The sequence below is a fragment of the Clupea harengus genome, chromosome 8 (genome assembly GCF_900700415.2).
Source record: "Clupea harengus chromosome 8, Ch_v2.0.2, whole genome shotgun sequence".
NCBI lineage: Eukaryota > Metazoa > Chordata > Actinopteri > Clupeiformes > Clupeidae > Clupea > Clupea harengus.
In genome coordinates, this window is record NC_045159.1 from 18,829,680 (window position 1) to 18,849,929 (window position 20,250).

General features: G+C 44.4%; 1 long non-coding RNA gene and 1 pseudogene across 1 annotated transcript; both read right to left on the reverse strand.

The window, feature by feature from the left end:
* Window positions 1–555: 555 nt before the first annotated feature.
* LOC116221357 lies at window positions 556–5,390 on the reverse strand. The gene is made up of 3 exons (XR_004164077.2): window positions 5,215–5,390; window positions 2,201–2,305; window positions 556–1,853 (listed from the first exon to the last, which is right to left on the reverse strand). It is a non-coding gene; the product is annotated as an uncharacterized LOC116221357 (long non-coding RNA).
* Window positions 5,391–17,062: 11,672 nt separating this feature from the next.
* LOC116221615 lies at window positions 17,063–17,171 on the reverse strand (annotated as a pseudogene).
* Between the last annotated feature and the right edge of the window lie 3,079 nt (window positions 17,172–20,250).

Sequence of the window (20,250 nt, forward strand, 5' to 3'; positions counted from 1 at the left end):
TTCCATTCAATTCTTGACAGGGTTGTTTCCTAATGACAGTGAATGACATGGTCTTCAGTAAACTCTCACAAAACTCTCTGATTTCTGATGTGTGTTCTGTCTGGAAACAGGACTATTAAATACCAGTCACAGCACTGGCTGTAATTGTTTTGGATTTTATAAATGTTATGAAATAAATGTATTATTCATGATGTAAGTCAGACTCAGACTCAGACTGGTCTCTGAGCAGTGTGGGTTGGAAGGCTCAATACCCTGGCAGGGAAATTCATTTTGCTTTGTTCCTGAAAATAAATAAATAAACAAAGACAAAAGACGAGATGTCGGTGATGCCTTTTGAATTCATGAAATGTGTTATGTTTCATTAGATGAATGCTTTCCATTGTCTTTATCACTTCTATGCCTTTTTGTCACTTTTCTGTGGTGGCTTTCTTTGTTAATGATAATTACTTTTACTCAGAACTCAATACAGTTTTATCTTAAGCTGTGGTTACAGTCACATTACAGACATCTTCTGTAATCCTCCTCAGCAAAGCACTTCTAAAAGATAGCACATTATTTCACACGTAAAGGAGAGCTTTATTATCATTATTATTCTTGAGCCTTTCCTTTCTTTAGAAACACAGCTGAATCATAGATGCAACTCTGCGACATCCACAACCTCTCTGTGCTCTGAGGTGTTCTTCCATCAACTGTGTTCTACTAAACATTTCCTCTCCAACCACTTTAAAGGCTGAACTGTTCTTCTCCATTTGAGACATGTCATACAGATGGACACGTGAGATGTGATGTCATAATGAGAGAAAGAGAGAGAATGACTCATCTCAACACAAGATTCTCCAGTCTCACAGGAAAAACAAACAGGGCTCAAGATGGCTGCCCAACAAAAGCTGGACAATCAAGATCGCAGTCACAAAGAGTAGTCCAGGAGCAGGCAAAGCTCAAACTGAGAAACAGGAACACAGGCAGACAAACAACCCAAAACAGCAGGCAAAATCCCCAAACCAGAAAAAGGCATGATACAGAACACAAAACAGGACAAACGGCTAGATGGACACAATCAAAAGGCTGGGACAATCTGGGACAAACAGAGAAGGGGGTAAATAAAGATAGAACGTGACCCTGTGAATGCAGGAAATGGCAGGGAGTAGAACACAGCAGGTAAAGGGTGGGGTCAGGAGCACATGGAATAACAAAACACAAACAAAAGCACATGATCCACAAAAACAAGCAAAAAGCACATGGTAAAGCAAAACTAAAACGGACCACAAGGTAATGTCATGCACAGAATGGCCAGCAGGGCGGCCAAAAGTCCTAGGAAGAGGCCTGACATATGAACACATTTCATACAGATGAGCATCTCTTTCTCTTTCTCCCTCTCTTTCTCTCTCTCTCTCTCTCTCTCTCCTTGTCCTAGAACAAGCTGTTCCTTATAGCTCATAATAACAAGATGCCATCCGGCAGACAGCAGAGTGCCTTGAAGGATAATTTACATGACAATAGTGAGACCCCCCCCCCACCCCACCCTTTCTCCCTCCTCAGCCTGATCTAATACTGCGAGGAGATAACACCCAGTGCATATTCATTCTGCATAGTGTGTCCTGTCTCTCGGAGATGACGAAAACTCCATCCAATGATTGACAATGATAGGAGGAGGTGGCGGGCGTTCAGGCTCACCAAGGTCATGTGCTAATAAAATGAGATGGACTGGAAGGTCACGGTGAATGTGCACGCCTCCCCTGAACACAACAAAATGGAGAGTCTTGAGGCAGAACGTGGAGAGTAATGGCTGCCAGATCCAGTTCCTCAGTTACAGTAAGTCGAGTGTGGTTTATCCTCCGGCTCACTCAACCGTGCTAAAGAGGAAAAGGCAACATGGCAAGCTGTTAACCACGCATCTTATCACTAATTAAAGAACTAATTAAGCACTAATGTAGCCTATACTGCACAACAGCTGGTTTAGGCCGTGGCCCTTACATGGGTCAGATACAATTAGAACCATCCCAACAGATTCAGAATCAGCTATGACAATGCAAAGCAGGGACTGGTAACAGGAACTGAGTCGAGGAGAGACCAGGCTCTGACCAGTGGTAGAGTCGTTGGCGGATCTGCCCCAAATCTCTGGACTGTCCCAGGGTGTGCTGTGGGGAGTGATGCAGTGTATAAGGCTGTGCGTTGACAAGGGGGGGAAAAAGAGTCTTACTCAGACACTGATCTGTGTGGCACAGATGCAATAGATTCAACCACCAGACTGGATCTGCTGTGGAGCCTGCAGCCATCTGGGTAAAGGTACCAGGCTTCTGTGGGGCTATGGAAGAGAGAGAGAGAGAGAGAAAGAGAAAGAGGGAGAGAGAGAGAACAAAAGAGAGAAACACAATAGGGACACACTCAATTGAACACACAAATAACTACAGATATTAAGGCTTAAAAATCAACTCAAATGGAATGTTCAATCTTGCAGTGAATGATTTGAGAGAAAGAGCATACAGGACTTTGCCCCCAAACTGTGCCCCCACTGTGAACAAGTAACCATAGAGACAGCGCTGCACTTCCTGACACAGTGCACAAAATATGACGACATTAGGCAAAACTATTTTTAAAAGATTGAAGTCTTACACGAGTTCCTGCTGGCGAGCAGTTGGGAGAGGCTTTCATACCTCATTGGAGAAAATGAGGAATGCCTCGCACAATGACTTCTTGCCATACACAGAGGGACAGCCCATAAATTCAATTCACATATGTTCATGTTTGTTGTTTGTCTTACTCCCTTGATGATAATGATTATTATTTTTATTATTATTATTATTATTATTGTTTCCACTTCTCCCTTAACCTTTTGATGTATCTTGTGTATACAGTGTACACCCCCAACCCAGCTTTGGTTATACTGTAGAATGTTATGGTCATGCCAACGAGAGAGAGAGAGAGAGAGAGAGAGAGAGAGAGAGAGACAAGTCTTCATGTACTTCCATATAGAAAACAGAGCAAGGTCAAGACAGACATAAAGGTTAGTGGGCAGGCAGCATTGCTGTAATAGAAATGGAAAAAGAGAGACAGACAACTACAGAGAATGAGAGAGAGAGAGAGAGAGAGAGAGAGAGAGAGAGAGAGAGAGAGAGAGAGAGAGAGAGAGAGAGAGAGAGAGAGAGAGAGAGAGAGATTACAGGGAAGGACAGGTCGGCGGTAAGGGTCATCACACTACAGGCACACACACACACGCTCGTGCACACACACACATATGCTTGTACACACATACACACACCCAAACATACACACACACACACACACACACACACAGTGAGAGTGTCACAGCTGGAGTCTGAGTCACTGGGTTCTGCAGTAGGCAGTAGGTCCGATAGCAGCTGGCCGGATCCAATTGGTTTGGGTCCAAAGTGATCCGATGTCTGACATACCACCGAGGTCATGGGGGGAAGTAGAGGTCTGAGAAGCCTCTGGGGCAGGATGGGAATGAGGGTGAGGATGATGAGGAAGATGAAGAGGAGGGGGATGGGGCAAGATGTACAAATGAAACGACGACGAAGAGTGCAAGAGTTCCTCTCATAGGGAAGTGGAGTGACTCACATTTACGGGAAGTTTACCAGACACATCACAGAAAGACATTTACACAGATAATAATGGCCAGAACCATCCTAGATTTAGTTCTCATCTACCAGAGAGGTATGGTATGTGAATTAGCGCCATATCTAGGGTGTCCCTGTCCCAAAGTCAGCTCCCCTCTGTGATATGTGACATGTGACCTCTGGATCAGCGCCAGGCGTGAGCTGGGCCCATTCCCGAACCCACTGACATGTCGTGTAGATACTGCAGACCTGTGATGTCTGGATCAGAACCCACTGACATGTAGTGTAGATCAGTGGTGGAGGAAGTACTGAAGTTTAGTACTTAAGTAAAAGTACCCAGGAAAATAAAAGTAAAAGTACTACATCAACAATCCTACTTAAGTAAAAAGTACTTACTTTTACATTTACTTTAAGTATTAAAAGTAAAAGTACTCACGCAATGGCTTGTCTCTCAATGTCTAGGCTGTGCCATTTTGATAAAGAAATAGCTACTGGTAATAAATGCCTCTACAGATGTGACTTCTAGTAATAATTATAAGCAACAACATTTGTTAATTGGAAAGGTTGGTGTACTTATTGTGCCTACCATCTGTAATACTGTTCACACTACTATATCTTACAATTCTGCGGATGACAAGTTATCTACCAGGGATTATTTGCAAAGGTAATACCATGAGCCAAACCAATAAAGACACCATGTGATATCTTTAAATCTTTTATTTAATTGTAAACGTGTAAAAAATGGGGAACATGAAAAACAAATGTAATTGTAAGACTGTACAGAACAAGGCACGCTAGCTTGACATAGCTAACCTACCAGCTTTATCTTACCACTACGTTAAATATATAATGAAGATACAATCATGTTTATTGATACTATTGCTGTATGTCAACATGCATTTCGCTAGATAACATTATAATATCATGTCAGTAAACGAATTAAATACATATATCAATATTCAAAAGTCAGGGACATTAACTTAGTATAGCAATCACTCTGCTTACCTCGATATGCTACTTTAAATTTGAGGGCGAATTATTGAAGGCTAGCAACTCCTTTTTTTGAGGGAGACAGGAACCGCATTGAAACCTCCAGGAGTCATTCTTGGGGCCTTTGAACTCGAACTTATCTTTTAAATAGGGCCAAGGGTGGCTCATATCAGAGGGCTCAGTTCAGGCCGACTCTGGATCCATGTTGAATAGGCAGTAGTCAGGCTGTCTGTTGAATGTTCAGGTATAACATGCAAAGCTACCACTAGTGCTGCTGCCAAACGCGCACACTATCATAGGATAGAGCCACCTGATTGGTTTAAACTTCCAAAACAGCAACGCAATCCATAGTTTTGTGTAGGCAACATTTTGGCGAAACTGTGTTCATAAAATGTAACGAGTAACAACACATATTGTAGAAATGTAGCGGAGTAAAAGTATAGATAATAGCTAAAAAATGTAATGGAGTAAAAGTAAAAAGTATGCACTATTATTTTTACTTAAGTAAAGTACAGATACGTAAAAATGTACTGAAGTACAGTAACGAAGTAAAAATACTTCGTTACATTCCACCACTGGGGTAGATACTGCAGACCTGTGATGTCTGGATCAGAACCCACTGACATGTCGTGTAGATACTGCAAACCTGTGATGTCTGGATCTGCGCCAGCACTGGGCCACCTCTGTCCCAGAACCACTTGCCGCCTGCTATAGATCTGTGTGTGGCGTCTGTCCGTCCGTCTGTGTCTGTGTGACTCATGTTCTCTACGGACTTCCGAACGATTTAGATAAGCACACACAGTTCGTAGCCTACTTTATGGGGACATTACTACAACTATGCCCATTCATGTTAAGTCTATTGATGACACAGGCCTCGTTTAGCGCCTGAGATTATCCAGTGAAACTGATTGAATAGTTGATGTGACTGAGTTATCATTGGGCTGGCGTCTAATTTGACCTGTTCAGCTGTTAACTCAATGAAATTGGTGAGTATTTATGTAAGTAAGACCAGCTGCGTCTGATAAACTGACAAGGAGTTAAGCGATATTGTTGGTCTGACATCAATTTATGTTAATTGGGAATAACTCGCTTTCTATTTATACCCAACCGAAAGGACCGCGAGACAAGCGTTTGGGCAGCTCCCTGTTTATGAAAATTCTAAAATGAGGCTTAAACCAAACCAGGATGTGGTTTTACTTTTCTGTCTTGGCGTTCTTTGTTTCAGCCAAATAGGCTGTGTAAGCCTCGAAATCACGCAAAGACAAGAGAGACACGGAGAGGAAAAAAACGATGATGTTCGAGTGGGTACCATTATGTTCGGCAGAGATATTTCTGATTTTGGCCCAGTGAAAAATGAGGATGGCTTTAACATTCAAGCCGACGCTGCTGAGCTGGTTGGTGGACAAGATGTCATTGATGACTCCAGTTCTTCTAAGGCAGCCTGGGCTAGTATGCGACCAACTGTGTTATGTACTAAGGACCTCATGAAGTTCTTGGCACAAGGCCCAGGATCCTCTTCACTTCAGCTAGACAGAGGTAAAGGGCTTATATTGGACAGTTTTAAAATATTGGGCTTCAGCCGACTGCTCGTTTTTGGTGCTGAAATATATTTTCAACAACTCACCAGGGCCTTGCTGTTATCAGCTACTCACTGACTACACTAATGCAAAGGCTTGCCAGATTCAGCAGTCTAACCATTTCTGTTCCTTCCTTGTGTGTGGGGTTGGGTCATTGTAAACTCTGGGAGAGAACCTGAGGACTTGGTGTCTTTTTGTCAGCAGGAGGAACACCGCTCAAGCTAAACCAGCTGCCGGAGGACTGTGGCTACTCTGTGTACAGGACCGTACTGGGCTTTGTGTTTCTCATCACTTATGATGGTTGTGATGTTATAAATCAGGTAGGTGTTGTCATTTTTAATTATAGGAGTCACTAGAAAGTGACTTAAATACAAAAGGTGTTTGAGTAAATGCCTTCATGGCACCCATAATGCATTTGCATTTTTTTTTCTACCAGCTATGGAAGTTTAAAAAACAATAATAATTAGGGCTGAACGATTTGGGAAAATAATCTAATTGCGATTTTTTTACCAAAATATTGCGATTTAATATGCGATTTTTTTTTATCCTCTTTTTTTCCCAACAAAACGTAATGAATGATTTAAATATGACCAACACAATATTAGATACATTTAGTGTAAAATATTATTTCCCACATTTTACATTTTTATTTAACTGCTCATTACAGAAACAAGAACAACAAATCGGTGGCTTTGCCACTGTGCATTTAAGTAATTTAAAAAAGTCATTTTAAATATAAACACTAGGCATGCACTTTTTAAACACTGTGTGCAAAATGTACCATCAAAAAAATATATATATATATTTTTTTTTTTAGACCACGTTTTTTAATCGCGAACGTTGCGGTTAGAAAATCGCGTTCTATCATATCGCGATTAAATCGCAAATGCAATTAATCGTTCAGCCCTAATAATAATAATATTCCATGTAAGCTTGTTGTTGGATCTGCTGCTGACCATTGGGGTGCCCTAAATATTAAATTATGAAATATCACACATACTAAAAATGTAGCTTACAAAATTCTTAAATGTAATAACCAAACCCCAACAACATGCAAGCTACTTGAAATGGAAACAAAGGGGTGGTATATATGAGGGCGAGATCAGCCAACCATCACACTCGGTGCCTTACATATAGCCTGTTGTGTGCATGTACATGCCCACTGGGTGTACATGGCTTCTGAACCAGAATTGGTCCAGGAGATGATGCCAAAAAGACCCTGAAGTTAATCTTTAGCATTCCAACTCATGTAGGACTTCGTTGTTGTGTGTAGTTGTTTTAAAAACTGGGCATGACTTATTTTTTTAATGGTATTTATTTATTTTCCCTCCAGGGTGGCAACCATTTGCTCCAGATGTTATGGCAAGGCAATCCAGTAACCCTTTCTTGCCCTGTGTCAACCCAAGCCTCTCAATCTCCTATGGATCGACCACTTATCCATCCATCAGCTCCCACTACTGAAGCTCCATCTACTGGGATACAACCCAGGATGCAAAACCCAGGATCCACTGCCTCTAAGCTTCCCCCACAAGATCAGCAGCAGCAGCAGCAACAGTTGATGCAGCAGCAGCAGCAACAGTTGATGCAGCAGCAGCAGCAACAGTTGATGCAGCAGCAGCAGCAACAGTTGAAGCAGCAGCAGCAGCAGCAGCAGCAGCAGCAAGAATTGATGCACTCTTACCTCATGTACCCAGGATACAGAAACCCTTTCATGCCAGTAAAGGCTCCCCCTCAAACTACTGCAGCTCCCACTACTGAAGCTCCAACTACCACAGAAGCAACTTCATCCACTGCCTCTAAGCTTCCCCCACAAGATCAGCAGCAACAGTTGATGCACTCTGACTTCGTGTACCCAGGATACTCTAACCCTTTCATGCCAGTGAAGGCTCCCTACCAAACTACTGAAGCTCCAACTACTACAGAAGCAACTTCATCCACTGCCTCTAACCTTCCCCCACAAGATCAACAGCAGCAGCAACAGTTGATGCAGCAGAAGCAACAGTTGATGCAGCAGCAGCAGCAGCAGCAACAGTTGATGCAGCAGCAGCAGCAGCAGCAACAGTTGAAGCAGCAGCAGCAGCAGCAAGAATTGATGCACTCTTACTTCATGTACCCCGGATACAGAAACCCTTTCATGCCAGTAAAGGCTCCCCCTCAAACTACTGCAGCTCCCACTACCACAGAAGCAACTTCATCCACTGCCTCTAAGCTTCCCCCACAAGATCAGCAGCAACAGTTGATGCACTCTGACTTCGTGTACCCAGGATACTCTAACCCTTTCATGCCAGTGATGGCTCCCTACCAAACTACTGAAGCTCCAACTACAGAAGCAACTTCATCCACTGCCTCTAAGCTTCCCCCACAAGATCAACAGCAGCAGCAACAGTTGATGCAGCAGCAGCAACAGTTGATGCAGCAGCAGCAGCAGCAGCAGCAGCAGCAGCAGCAGCAACAGTTGAAGCAGCAGCAGCAGCAGCAAGAATTGATGCACTCTTACTTCATGTACCCCGGATACAGAAACCCTTTCATGCCAGTAAAGGCTCCCCCTCAAACTACTGCAGCTCCAACTACAGAAGCAACTTCATCCACTGCCTCTAAGCTTCCCCCACAAGATCAACAGCAGCAGCAACAGTTGATGCAGCAGCAGCAGCAACAGTTGATGCAGCAACAGTTGATGCAGCAGCAGCAGCAGCAGCAACAGTTGAAGCAGCAGCAGCAGCAAGAATTGATGCACTCTTACCTCATGTACCCAGGATACAGAAACCCTTTCATGCCAGTAAAGGCTCCCCCTCAAACTACTGCAGCTCCCACTACCACAGAAGCAACTTCATCCACTGCCTCTAAGCTTCCCCCACAAGATCAGCAGCAACAGTTGATGCACTCTGACTTCGTGTACCCAGGATACTCTAACCCTTTCATGCCAGTGATGGCTCCCTACCAAACTACTGAAGCTCCAACTACAGAAGCAACTTCATCCACTGCCTCTAAGCTTCCCCCACAAGATCAACAGCAGCAGCAACAGTTGATGCAGCAGCAGCAACAGTTGATGCAGCAGCAGCAGCAGCAGCAGCAGCAGCAACAGTTGAAGCAGCAGCAGCAGCAGCAGCAAGAATTGATGCACTCTTACCTCATGTACCCAGGATACAGAAACCCTTTCATGCCAGTAAAGGCTCCCCCTCAAACTACTGCAGCTCCCGCTACTACAGAAGCAACTTCATCCACTGCCTGTAAGCTTCATCCACAAGATCAGCAGCAGCAACAGTTGATGCACTCTGACTTCATGTACCCAGGATACGCTAACCCTTTCATGCCACTGAAGGTTCCCTACCAAACTACTGAAGCTCCAACTACCACAGAAGCAACTTCATCCACTGCCTGTAAGCAGCAGCAGCAGCAACTGAAGTGGCTTCAACGACGATCAAGCCATCCAATCAAGTCCAGCAGCAGTTAATGGACACTGACCAGTTTTACCACCAGTACCTTTTCCCACCACCCATGCCAGCTAAGGCTCCAGCATCCACTGCTGCTCCAACGACCACTCCATCAGAACTGCCAACCGTCTGCCCTCACAGAAATGTAGTCTGCAGGAGATTTCTAACTACAATGAACCCCTCAAACCTTTTTTTGTCAAGTTCCTTTATCCCTCTGATCTCGACCAACCGAAGGCCAAGACCAAATCTTGGACTCGGGTGTTCTCACAGAAGGGGACACGCCCGTTAGTCCCACATGACATGCTGGCTACATTTCCTTTTAATAAATGTCTCCAGACCAAGAGCAATTATAAGTTTCTCAGTTTTCTGAATTTGTGTTTTTCTTTTATACCAGGAACCGTGTGGTCACCAGGATGTGGAAGCAACCCTCAATATGCAACTTTGTGGCAATAAATACAATTGTTTAAGCAGCTGGTCATTGCCTTGTCAGTTTATTTGAAGAGAAGATTAGTACCAGAATCATCCAAAACTGGCTTGAAATGGTTCTGGTGCCTTTACTTGAGTTCAACAAAACAATTCTCAATTTTCACCTTTGTTAGCCAAACAAGCTTACTGTTGGTTTCAAATAAACTTGACTAATTTATCAACTCGAGGCTATTGTGAAGCCAGAAAATTACCTATGAGGATTTTTTTTTTTTTTTAGATTTGTCATGGTGTTGCCATTGTCACAAACTGAATGTGTAACCAATACCCCCACAACTTGTTAACGGAATGTGTTTTATATATATATATGCCCCACAACTTGCAGATGTGCATGCAATGCTTTACAAAACACCTTTCAATGAAAATCCCCCCCAACAAGTGCACTGCAACCATGTCATATCTGGATCATGTGACTTGACACTTATTCCTCTTGTACGAGTTCAAATGTCTAGGTACCAAAACAGCAGGTGGCATTACAGGGGCATCGGCGTTCTGTTTAGCTCTTGAAATGCCTTATATTGGCACATTTATTTTCAGTCTTTAATACGATTTTTGCACAACACATTTTAACATTATATTCTAACACTTTCATGGTAGAGTAGCCTTGTTTTTTTAACAGTATAACCTGGAAACTTCAACTTGTTATATTGGTACAGTCTGGGTCCCAGTCTTAGGAATGTCCCTTAGTTGCCCACTCAAAAAAGTTTAGTTGAGTGTTCAGATACTGAAACACCTACAGGTCACCCACAGATTATCTTCTCCCTGCATGTTTCCTATCTGCTCCTGTGGTGTGTGGGTGTGTGTGTCTGTCTGTGTGTGTGTGTGTGTGTTTAGAGTGTGGCTTTCACTTTCTCCTCAGTATTCTTCCTTCACTTCTTTGGTTAGCCTAGCGTCACACCTGAATAAAGCCTGCTGTTTAAGCGCTCTCTGGCTACACACTCATGAAAGTGATGCTGCGGTTAGACGCTGCCACGGTGTGCTCGGCACTAAGGTTGAGTAATAAAGAGTCTTTCTCTCTGTTAGCTCAAATCCGTGTCAGGGAGGCTCACGTCTCAGTGAATGCTGCTGAAACTGAGTCTATAGTCCCTAATTTCATTGACGGTCAACTGCCAAAGAGAAAGGCAAAGAGCAAGGTCTGCTTCGCATAAAGTCATTTAATACCTTGGCTAAATCATTTAGCTGATTTAATACCATGAGTAAAATCCTAAGAGTAAACTCGGGTGGGTCAGCGCAATGCTCCCACATAGCTTTAGTTCTTGCGAGACGGACTTCCCTTGTTGCTTTGATTGTTGCGTGTTGCTTGTTGCTTTCCTTGTTGCTTTGCTCGTTGCTTGTTGCTTTGCTCGTTGCTTGTTGCTTTGCTCGTTGCTCATCAATGAATTAGGGCCCCATGTGTGGTCAGAGTCAAGGCCACGTGAGGGACTTTATGAATACATTCACTCCACTATCTCACAGCATACTCACACATAAAGACACTCACATGTAGTCACTTAGACCCCGGTGACTAGAAGTACTCCATACCAATACTCTACAGTAAGTGCATAGTCAGGCTAGATAATGAATGGACAAAATAAACTTTTGCCAAGTGGTCTTTGCCATCGCCTCGTCCAGTATATTCATTTAATGGAACACCTTGAAGGCCATTATCCTTTACGCATAAAATACATAATTACAAAATTACACATACTTACACACAGTATCACTTATAGATGTGGGAAACATGAGGAAAATGTGTGTGTGACTGTGATGCATGTGACTGTGATGTGTGACTGTGATGTGTGTGACTGCGCTGTGTGACTGTGATGTGTGTGACTGTGCTGTGTGTGACTGTGATGTCTGTGACTGTGCTGCGTGTGACTGTGATGTGTGACTGTGCTGTGTGTGACTGTGATGTGTGTGACTGTGCTGTGTGTGACTATCCTGTCTGTGACTGTGATGTGTGTGACTGTGCTGTGTGTGACTGTGATGTCTGTGACTGTGCTGCGTGTGACTGTGATGTGTGACTGTGCTGTCTGTGTGTGACTGTGATGCGTGTGACTGTGATGCGTGTGACTGTGCTGTGTGTGACTGTGATGTGTGTGACTGTGCTGTCTGTGACTGTGATGTGTGATGCGATCCCTTTACCTCAGCATGAACTCAGAGCTCCTCCTCCTCCTCCTCCTCCAGCTGCTCCCCCCCCTCCACTCTCTCCCTGTGCCTCAGAGCCACCTGTGGTAAGAGAAGGGCGTTCAAATGGCCTCCTTTCATCATCTCAGGTGCTGTGTGCTTCTGTTGAGACACCCCCCCCCCCTTTACCCCATAACCCCCCCTGGCTGCTGCCTCACACTGCTCTCCCTGCCTCCTCACCTCCCGTGTGTCGGCTGGGGAGGCTGGCGCCACCGCAGGTTAAAGGCACTGTCAGGCAGTGTTCAACACCATCTGCTCGCCTGGAAGCAGTGCTACAGTGCACAGCAGATTAAACAGGTCGCAGGAGGTCAGAGCTCATCATTGTCTTGAAGGCAGCTATGTGAGAAATTACTCCAAGGGAATACGCCAGACTGTTAAACACGCTGTGGGGGAAAGGGAAAAAAACATATGCATATCCTTTAAATGGCTTCTGCCTGATGTAGTGCTTTTCACAGTACTTTCCTTTAAATGGCTTCTGCCTGATATAGTGCTTTCTAAAGTACTTTCATATGTTGATTTACTTCCACTCCAAATATGTGAATATTATATATCATAGTTTTTACCTGGTAAACATGACATTTTCTAAAATGATATCATTTTTGATGTTTACCTACGTTATAACCATTGAATAAAAGGTTCTTTCAGAGATATCATTTTTTTACTCTTGAATCTTGAAATCTTGAAAACCTTTTATCAGTTGCACCACATGGAATTATGGTAACTCATTCTTTTTCCAGTGCTATCCAGTGTTCCAATAAGGGAGCTGAACCATTTCAGCATAGTTCTAGTCAGACACTGCACAAGCAAGTCCATAGTTCTAGTCAGACACTGCACAAGCAAGTCCATAGTTCTAGTCAGACACTGCACAATCAGGTCCATTTCAGCATAGTTCTAGTCAGACACTGCACAATCAGGTCCATTTCAGCATAGTTCTAGTCAGACACTGCACTAGCAGGTCCATGGCCAAGCACCTAGAGTGCAGTGTAGCTGATAGAACCACCTGATTATGGTTTCAGTCAAACAATAAAAAAGCCTGCATTCTTCTGACTGCAGATCATGCTTTGCACAGGTTTTGACACCACAGTGACCCACATGATTTTCATAGGGAGTAATCTAGTCAGAATAAATCAAGTCTGCTCAGATGCTGAGCACACATTTGTGGCCCCGTCAATGTTTCATACTGCTCTGATGGCATCTCTGCAGGCATCAGTACAGAGTATTGATGGGACGTTCTGTTCCAGCCTCTCTCGGAGGACAAACCGCAGCGCTGAAAGCCGCTCGACTTTCACAGGTTCACCCTTGTGGAGGCTCAGCGACGTGCTTAAAAAACCCATTGTGTTTATGTTGATAGATTTTAGCGCCTGCTTATCTCCTTTCAACTCCACGCGCTCTCAGTGATCGCCAGGCAGGCGCGCCACTGTGGGCAGGGCTGATGAAACGCTCGCTTTTGTCTCTGTGTGTGTGTTTGCCTGAGCTGCTCTCCGTGTGCGGAGTGAAACATCGCTTCGAGTGTTGTGCTTCACGGCCTCAATAATTCATGCCTTGTCATTGTGAATCATCGCTCACTCTTCCACCGAAATCGTCGGGGTCATTTGTTTCGGCAAACTCCTCTAAAGACCTGGCTTGTTTATCACAGCAATAATTATAAATCCATATTGATCCAATCACCTGTGGCAAAAATGCCACAACCCAGAAAAAACAACCTCTGTATCCCCCAAAGACTAAATCACAATTCAAATAGATTTCTATAGCAAACTCCACCATATATCAGGGCGTTTTCAGCTCCTTTCATAAAACAATTAGAAATATGAAGCCCTCAACAGAATTTGTGTAAAGCCATTGACAGCCTGCAGGCACCTCCGCGCTGTTGTCATGTGCCTGATTGGAAGAATGGAGCTGGGATGTGTATAAAAAGCTGTGCTTTCTCTTCATCTGAAAGCATGCTGTGGATGAGCTGAATGGGACAGGACGTGTGTAGGAGGGTGCATTTCAGGCCTTCTACACGCCTTTCATTCAGCCTTTATGCACGCTGTCAGGAGGAGCATTTGTGTTGTGTGTGTGTGAATGTGGATATATGTATGAGAGTGTGTGTGTGTATGTGTGTTTGTGTGTGTGTGTTCACGTCATTCAGTGTGTATGCAAATGTGACTGTGTGAGCTTTTGCATACAGTGTAAATGTGAGTGTGTCTACAGTATATATGCATGTGGATGTAAGTGCATCTGTGTGTGTGTGTGTGTGTGTGTGTGTGTGTGTGTGTGTGTGTGTGTTTATCTCCCGGTGTGTGTGTCTGTCTGTGTGTGTGTGTGTGTGTGTGTGTGTGTGTTTATCTCCCGGTGTGTGTGTGTGTGTGTGTGTGTGTGTGTGTGTGTGTGTGTCTGTGTGTGTGTGTGTGTGTGTGTGTGTGTGTGTGTGTGTGTGCTTATCTCCCGGTGTGTGTGCATGATTACGTGTCTGTTAGAGGAGGATGCAGCCAGCCAGCTGAAGAGATAAACAATGCAGAGACAGACAGACTGAGTCCAAGGGTGAGGATCTCCGCAGGGGGACCGTGTCTGTGTGTTTGTGTGTTTGTCGCCTGCCATGCATAAAATCATCTGGATCTCCCCTCTGACTCTCCCTTTCCCTTTGGCCATCAAACGGTAACACACCACTTCTCACCTCTCCTCTCCTCCCTTTGCCTCTCCGCTCCTCCCTCTGCCTCCCCACTGCTCCTCTCTGACTCCAGAGGTATGCGTAGATCTGCAGATCACAGCCCTTCTGTTCCCCAATGGCTGAGAAATGCTGCAGATGCAGTGGTGTTTATTTCTCTTGCTCCAATAATCTGAAATCCCTCCTCCGCAGTTACCACTCTAACCTCTCTCTCTCTCCTCCGCAGTTGCCACTCTAACCTCTCTCTCTCTCCTCCGCAGTTACCACTATAAACTCTCTCTCTCTCTCCTCTGCAGTTACCACTATAACCTCTCTCTCTCTCTCCTCTGCAGTTACCACTATAACATCTCTCTCTCTCCTCCGCAGTTACCACTATAAACTCTCTCTCTCCTCTGCAGTTACCACTCTAACCTCTCTCTCTCTGCAGTTACCACTATAACCTCTCTCTCTCCTTTGCAATTACCATCATTATATCTCTCTCTCCTCCACAGTTACCACTATAACATCTCTCTCTCTCTCCTCTGCAGTTACCACTCTAACATCTCTTTCTCCTCCGCAGTTACCACCATAACCTCTCTCTCTCTCTCCTCTGCAGTTACCACTATAACATCTCTCTCTCCTCTGCAGTTACCACTCTAACATCTCTCTCTCTCTCTCTCCTCTGCAGTTACCACTATAACATCTCTCTCTCCTCTGCAGTTACCACTCTAACATCTCTCTCTCCTCTGCAGTTACCACTATAACCTCTCTCTCTCCTCTGCAGTTACCACTCTAACCTTTCTCTCTCTCTCCTCTGCAGTTACTACTCTAACCTCTCTCTCTCTCTCCTCTGCAGTTACCACTCTAACCTCTCTCTCTCTCTCTCCTCCGCAGTTACCACTCTAACCTCTCTCTCTCTCTCCTCCGCAGTTACTACTCTAACATCTCTCTCTCTCTCCTCTGCAGTTACCACTATAACCTCTCTCTCTCCTTTGCAATTACCATCATTATATCTCTCTCTCCTCCACAGTTACCACTATAACATCTCTCTCTCTCTCCTCTGCAGTTACCACTCTAACATCTCTCTCTCCTCTGCAGTTACCACTCTAACCTCTCTCTCTCTCTCTCCTCTGCAGTTACCACTCTAACATCTCTCTCTCCTCTACAGTTACCACTATAACCTCTCTCTCTCTCTCTCTCCTCTGCAGTTACTACTCTAACATCTCTCTCTCCTCTGCAGTTACCACTATAACCTCTCTCTCTCCTCTACAGTTACCACTATAACCTCTCTCTCTCCTCTGCAGTTACCACTCTAACCTCTCTCTCTCCACCAAAACAGGAGGCAAAAAGGTTTGTCTTAAGTCTTGCCTTTGTCTGCTCTGATCTTAAAATGTATATTTCTGAAGCGGCTTCTAAATAATGTAATATAGAAGAGGCACGTACTATAAATGATTCACATATACACAGATTTGTGTTAGTCTCCTAATGCTAATAAAACATTGACAAATTGACTGATTCTCTCACAGTGAAGCTGCGGTGAACCTTTGCACTGAGCTGTCCACACAGTTCCTTTTATGAAGCACAGACCAGATGAAACAATACTGCTCATCTACAAGGCCAAACAGAACATGTTTCCTCTTTTTCTTGGAGGGTTGAGACAGTGTTTACAGTTCTTTGTTTAACACACAGCCGGTTACTGGACATCTCTGGACTGCATCCCGGTAGCAGTCTACGCTGGAAGAAAAAAGCACATTAGACAGCTTTTTTTGTCTATTTTCTGAAGTATGTTTTTGTAGGTATCTTGTTTTAACATCCAAAAAAATGTATTTCTGTGTTGTTCAATCATGTGAAGATAAACACATTTAGGCCACTCAGGTTATCCCTTCAGTAATTTTGAGATCTGGGTCCGAAATCCCATGAAAATGAAAGAGAAACTATTACAAAATGCATTGCCAAACTACATCAGTAAGTAAGCTAGCTGACTCTTCTTAGTGCCTCTTATGCAGTTGTTGGTGTTTGCCAAGTGAATCTGATGGCTTTTAGCTAGTTAGCTCACTAGTTTAGCTAATTGTTGCAGTTGTTTGCCTTCTCACTCTATAGTGGAGCATAGGCCGCCGATAGTGAGTTTCCACTGGATTTGGTATCCACTTGTTCTCATTGTTTCTGTAATCCAGTAAATCCTCTAAGCGAGGGATTGGCCCACCCAGCTTCAGTTTACAGCACCTGGTATTCCCAGTTGGTCTCCCATCCAAGTACTAACCAGGCCTAGCACTGCTTAGCTTCCGAGATCGGATGTGCTCAGTGTGGTATGGCTGTAAGCTAGTTTAGCTAATTAGCACGCTAGTTTTATATGAAAAGTCAGTCTGGGCTGAATCCAGGCCAGTGTTGGTGGATGCGTGGAGTGGAGCAGAGGATGCTCTCCTTCATTCTCCCACTGACTGCCTGACCCTCAGCATTCAGACTGGAGATCTTCCTGGCTGGATCAGACACCAATCGATCGCTGACAGCTCCCAGTTTAGGGAGAACTTTCCCATCAATACTTCACCAACGAATGGAAAGAAGACAACTTTTTCCTCACAGGCTACAACAACTCGCTATGTCTTCACCATGTGTGTCTGCACCATGTATTTCATTTATAGACAGGATGTATGGGAAGCTGATATCTATTTTTTACTATTTTTCTTCATTTCTTTGGCATATGAACAGAACACCCATTTATGTCTTCTCTAAGAGCACTGCCCTCCACGTGCCTCCATCTCAGCTCTCTGTATGGTACTGTTCTGCACTGCATTTAATTTAAAGTACACGAGTGCAGTAGGACCCACAAAACACACTCTATAGTCTTTGTTTGTGTGTGTGTGTGTGTGTGTGTGTGTGTGTGTGTGTGTGTGTGCGCGTGTGTTTTCATATTAATAGTGTCCTCGCCCTCATCCATGACTTATCCGCAGGTCTGAGGGAGTTGTGTGCTCTGGAGGAAGGTGTGCACTGGATGTTGCCATGAGAACCTAGTGGAGGGTGTTCTCTATATTACATCATGTAGTGTTCCTGACAGTTTTCACAGCATTGCACAGATATGTGTTTTCGTGGTGTTGTTAGCGCCTTACTCTACCAGTCGACATAGGAGAGCACACGGCACTTCTTGTTCTTCGGGTTGGTTGTGATGCCAACGCTGCCCGGGAGCAGAGAGGAGGTAGGAACAGGAGCAGAACAGCTGGGTGGAACCGCCCTGTGAGCAGCACAGCTGGGTGGAACCGCCCTGTGGCTCTGTGAGGGAATCCCTCACTTTCAGGCCTGTCTCAGGAGCCCTCAGGTAGAGGAGTTACTGTGTGCCACAGACAGGCCTGTCTCAGGAGCCCCAGGTAGAGGAGTTACTGTGTCCCACAGACAGGCCTGTCTCAGGAGCCCCAGGAGTTACTGTGTCCCACAGACAGCCTCCATCCGAGGGCCATCCCCATCTGCAGCTACACTGCCAAGAGTGGCATGATCTCCAGTCTGGCTCCCCATCTGTGAATTAAATCTCCATTTTCCATATTACTGTTTTGCTTACCCCAAGTTGTTTACTGTCTTGTTTTGTTATAATAATGGTACCAAATCAGTTCTATTATTCTTAAAAATTATTTAGTCCCAGTTAGTGTTTTTTTTCTCTCTCTTTTTTTTCTCAATCTACAGAGGTGATGTTCTCATTTAACACAATAACTCAGTGGCGTTTGGCTAATGGCTGCCGGCGGTCACTGGTGTGGCTTTTAATCCACGCTGCGCCTGTCTCCCTAATGACGCGTCCGCAGACCACTGTGGTTACTCCAACTCTCCGGAGGTTAACTAATGATGGAGCGCCACGCTAATGAGCGCTGAAAGAATGGCCGAGAGGTTTCATGCCTTATCTGCATGTTCTGGGTGGAAACACAAACACCAGCGGACCGCAGCATTTGTCAAGCGGGCCGGATCTCCACGGGATCCGCTTTTATTTCATCCAATTTGTTTATTTGATTCAAATACCATTGAGATTGAGCAAGTTTGGTGTTGTGGAAAGAATCGGTGCATTTCACCGTCTTGTGCAGAATGTCTACTGTTGCGGAGTGTACACCGGAGTTGTTGTACAATCTAGTGCTGTACGAGGAATTCAACAACAGAATACCGGAGAATGCCTGTTCCCCACTTCTGTTCTTGAGATCCAAGCAGGTAACTGAGAGGACTTTCTATACTCCTGGGTGCAGAAAGAAATCTGTGGAACAAATGGTGCCACTGCCTCTCATCCGAGTCTGTCTCATCCGCGTCTCTCTCCCATAGGGAAGGCTGGGTGTGCTTCCTGCATTCCGTCTCCACAGGCCCCGGCACTAAGTCCGTCTCTGCTTAGCACAGAAAGATGGGAGGACGGCGTGACGGTGGGAATAAATTAGCCGCGGAGTCGGGCCTGTGCTCCAAGCTTATCTCCAGCAAAGTGCCATGCAGCAGCAGCAGCCGTGATGCCATATATTACTTGCATGGTATAGATTAACATTTTAAGGACCGTACATACCGGGGGATTTGTTAAGTGGTGAACCTTTATGGGTGGTTGTCTGTGTCTGAGATTCAGTTGCCATATATTATTCTATGCACTGGTATAGATTCACATTTTAAGGGCCGTACATGGATAGGGGAGGATTTGTTAAAGTGGTGAACCTTTAAAGCTGGTCGTCTGTGTAAGATTTAGTTCAAATCTGTTGAAGAGAAATGCCACTCACATGTGAAGCTGACAAAGCCACATCTACTCATGTTTTTATACAGAGCTAATTTTTCAATCTATTTCATCAAAACTCATAACAACTCATTGAGTTGCAAACAAATGTGTTATATTTTCATATTTAAATTGTTGATTGTGATTGATTATTGATACGTTTCCATGTGCTCATAACTGATCACATGTGCTGTCAACCCTCTATAAACCAAATAACATGCATGTAGTAGTAACAAAGAGCATTTCATATTCAGTTTTCATGATAACTGAGGCACAGTTTCAGAACAGAGCCCAAATGTATTTCTGGTCCATGTCCAACATAACAATGATGTTATTGTCGAATGACCTTTGCTTTTTATCTGCGATTGGGAGTTAGATTAGAGCAGCCTTATATTTGCATAGGACTTCTTTAACACAACTGGACAAGAGAGTAGAGTTCCAAAGAGCATGCCTTGCATATCTCAATAGATGCCAGACCGTTAAACCCATAAGGGACACACACCCACAAACACACACATACACAAATACACATACACATGCATACACACATCCACATCCACATCCACATCCACATCCACATACACATACACATACACATACACAAATGTCGGACCGTTTAACCCATGAGGGAGGGCGTTGTTGCTCTACGGAGGACAGAGCTTTTGTTCTTCCTCACAGTCGGTCA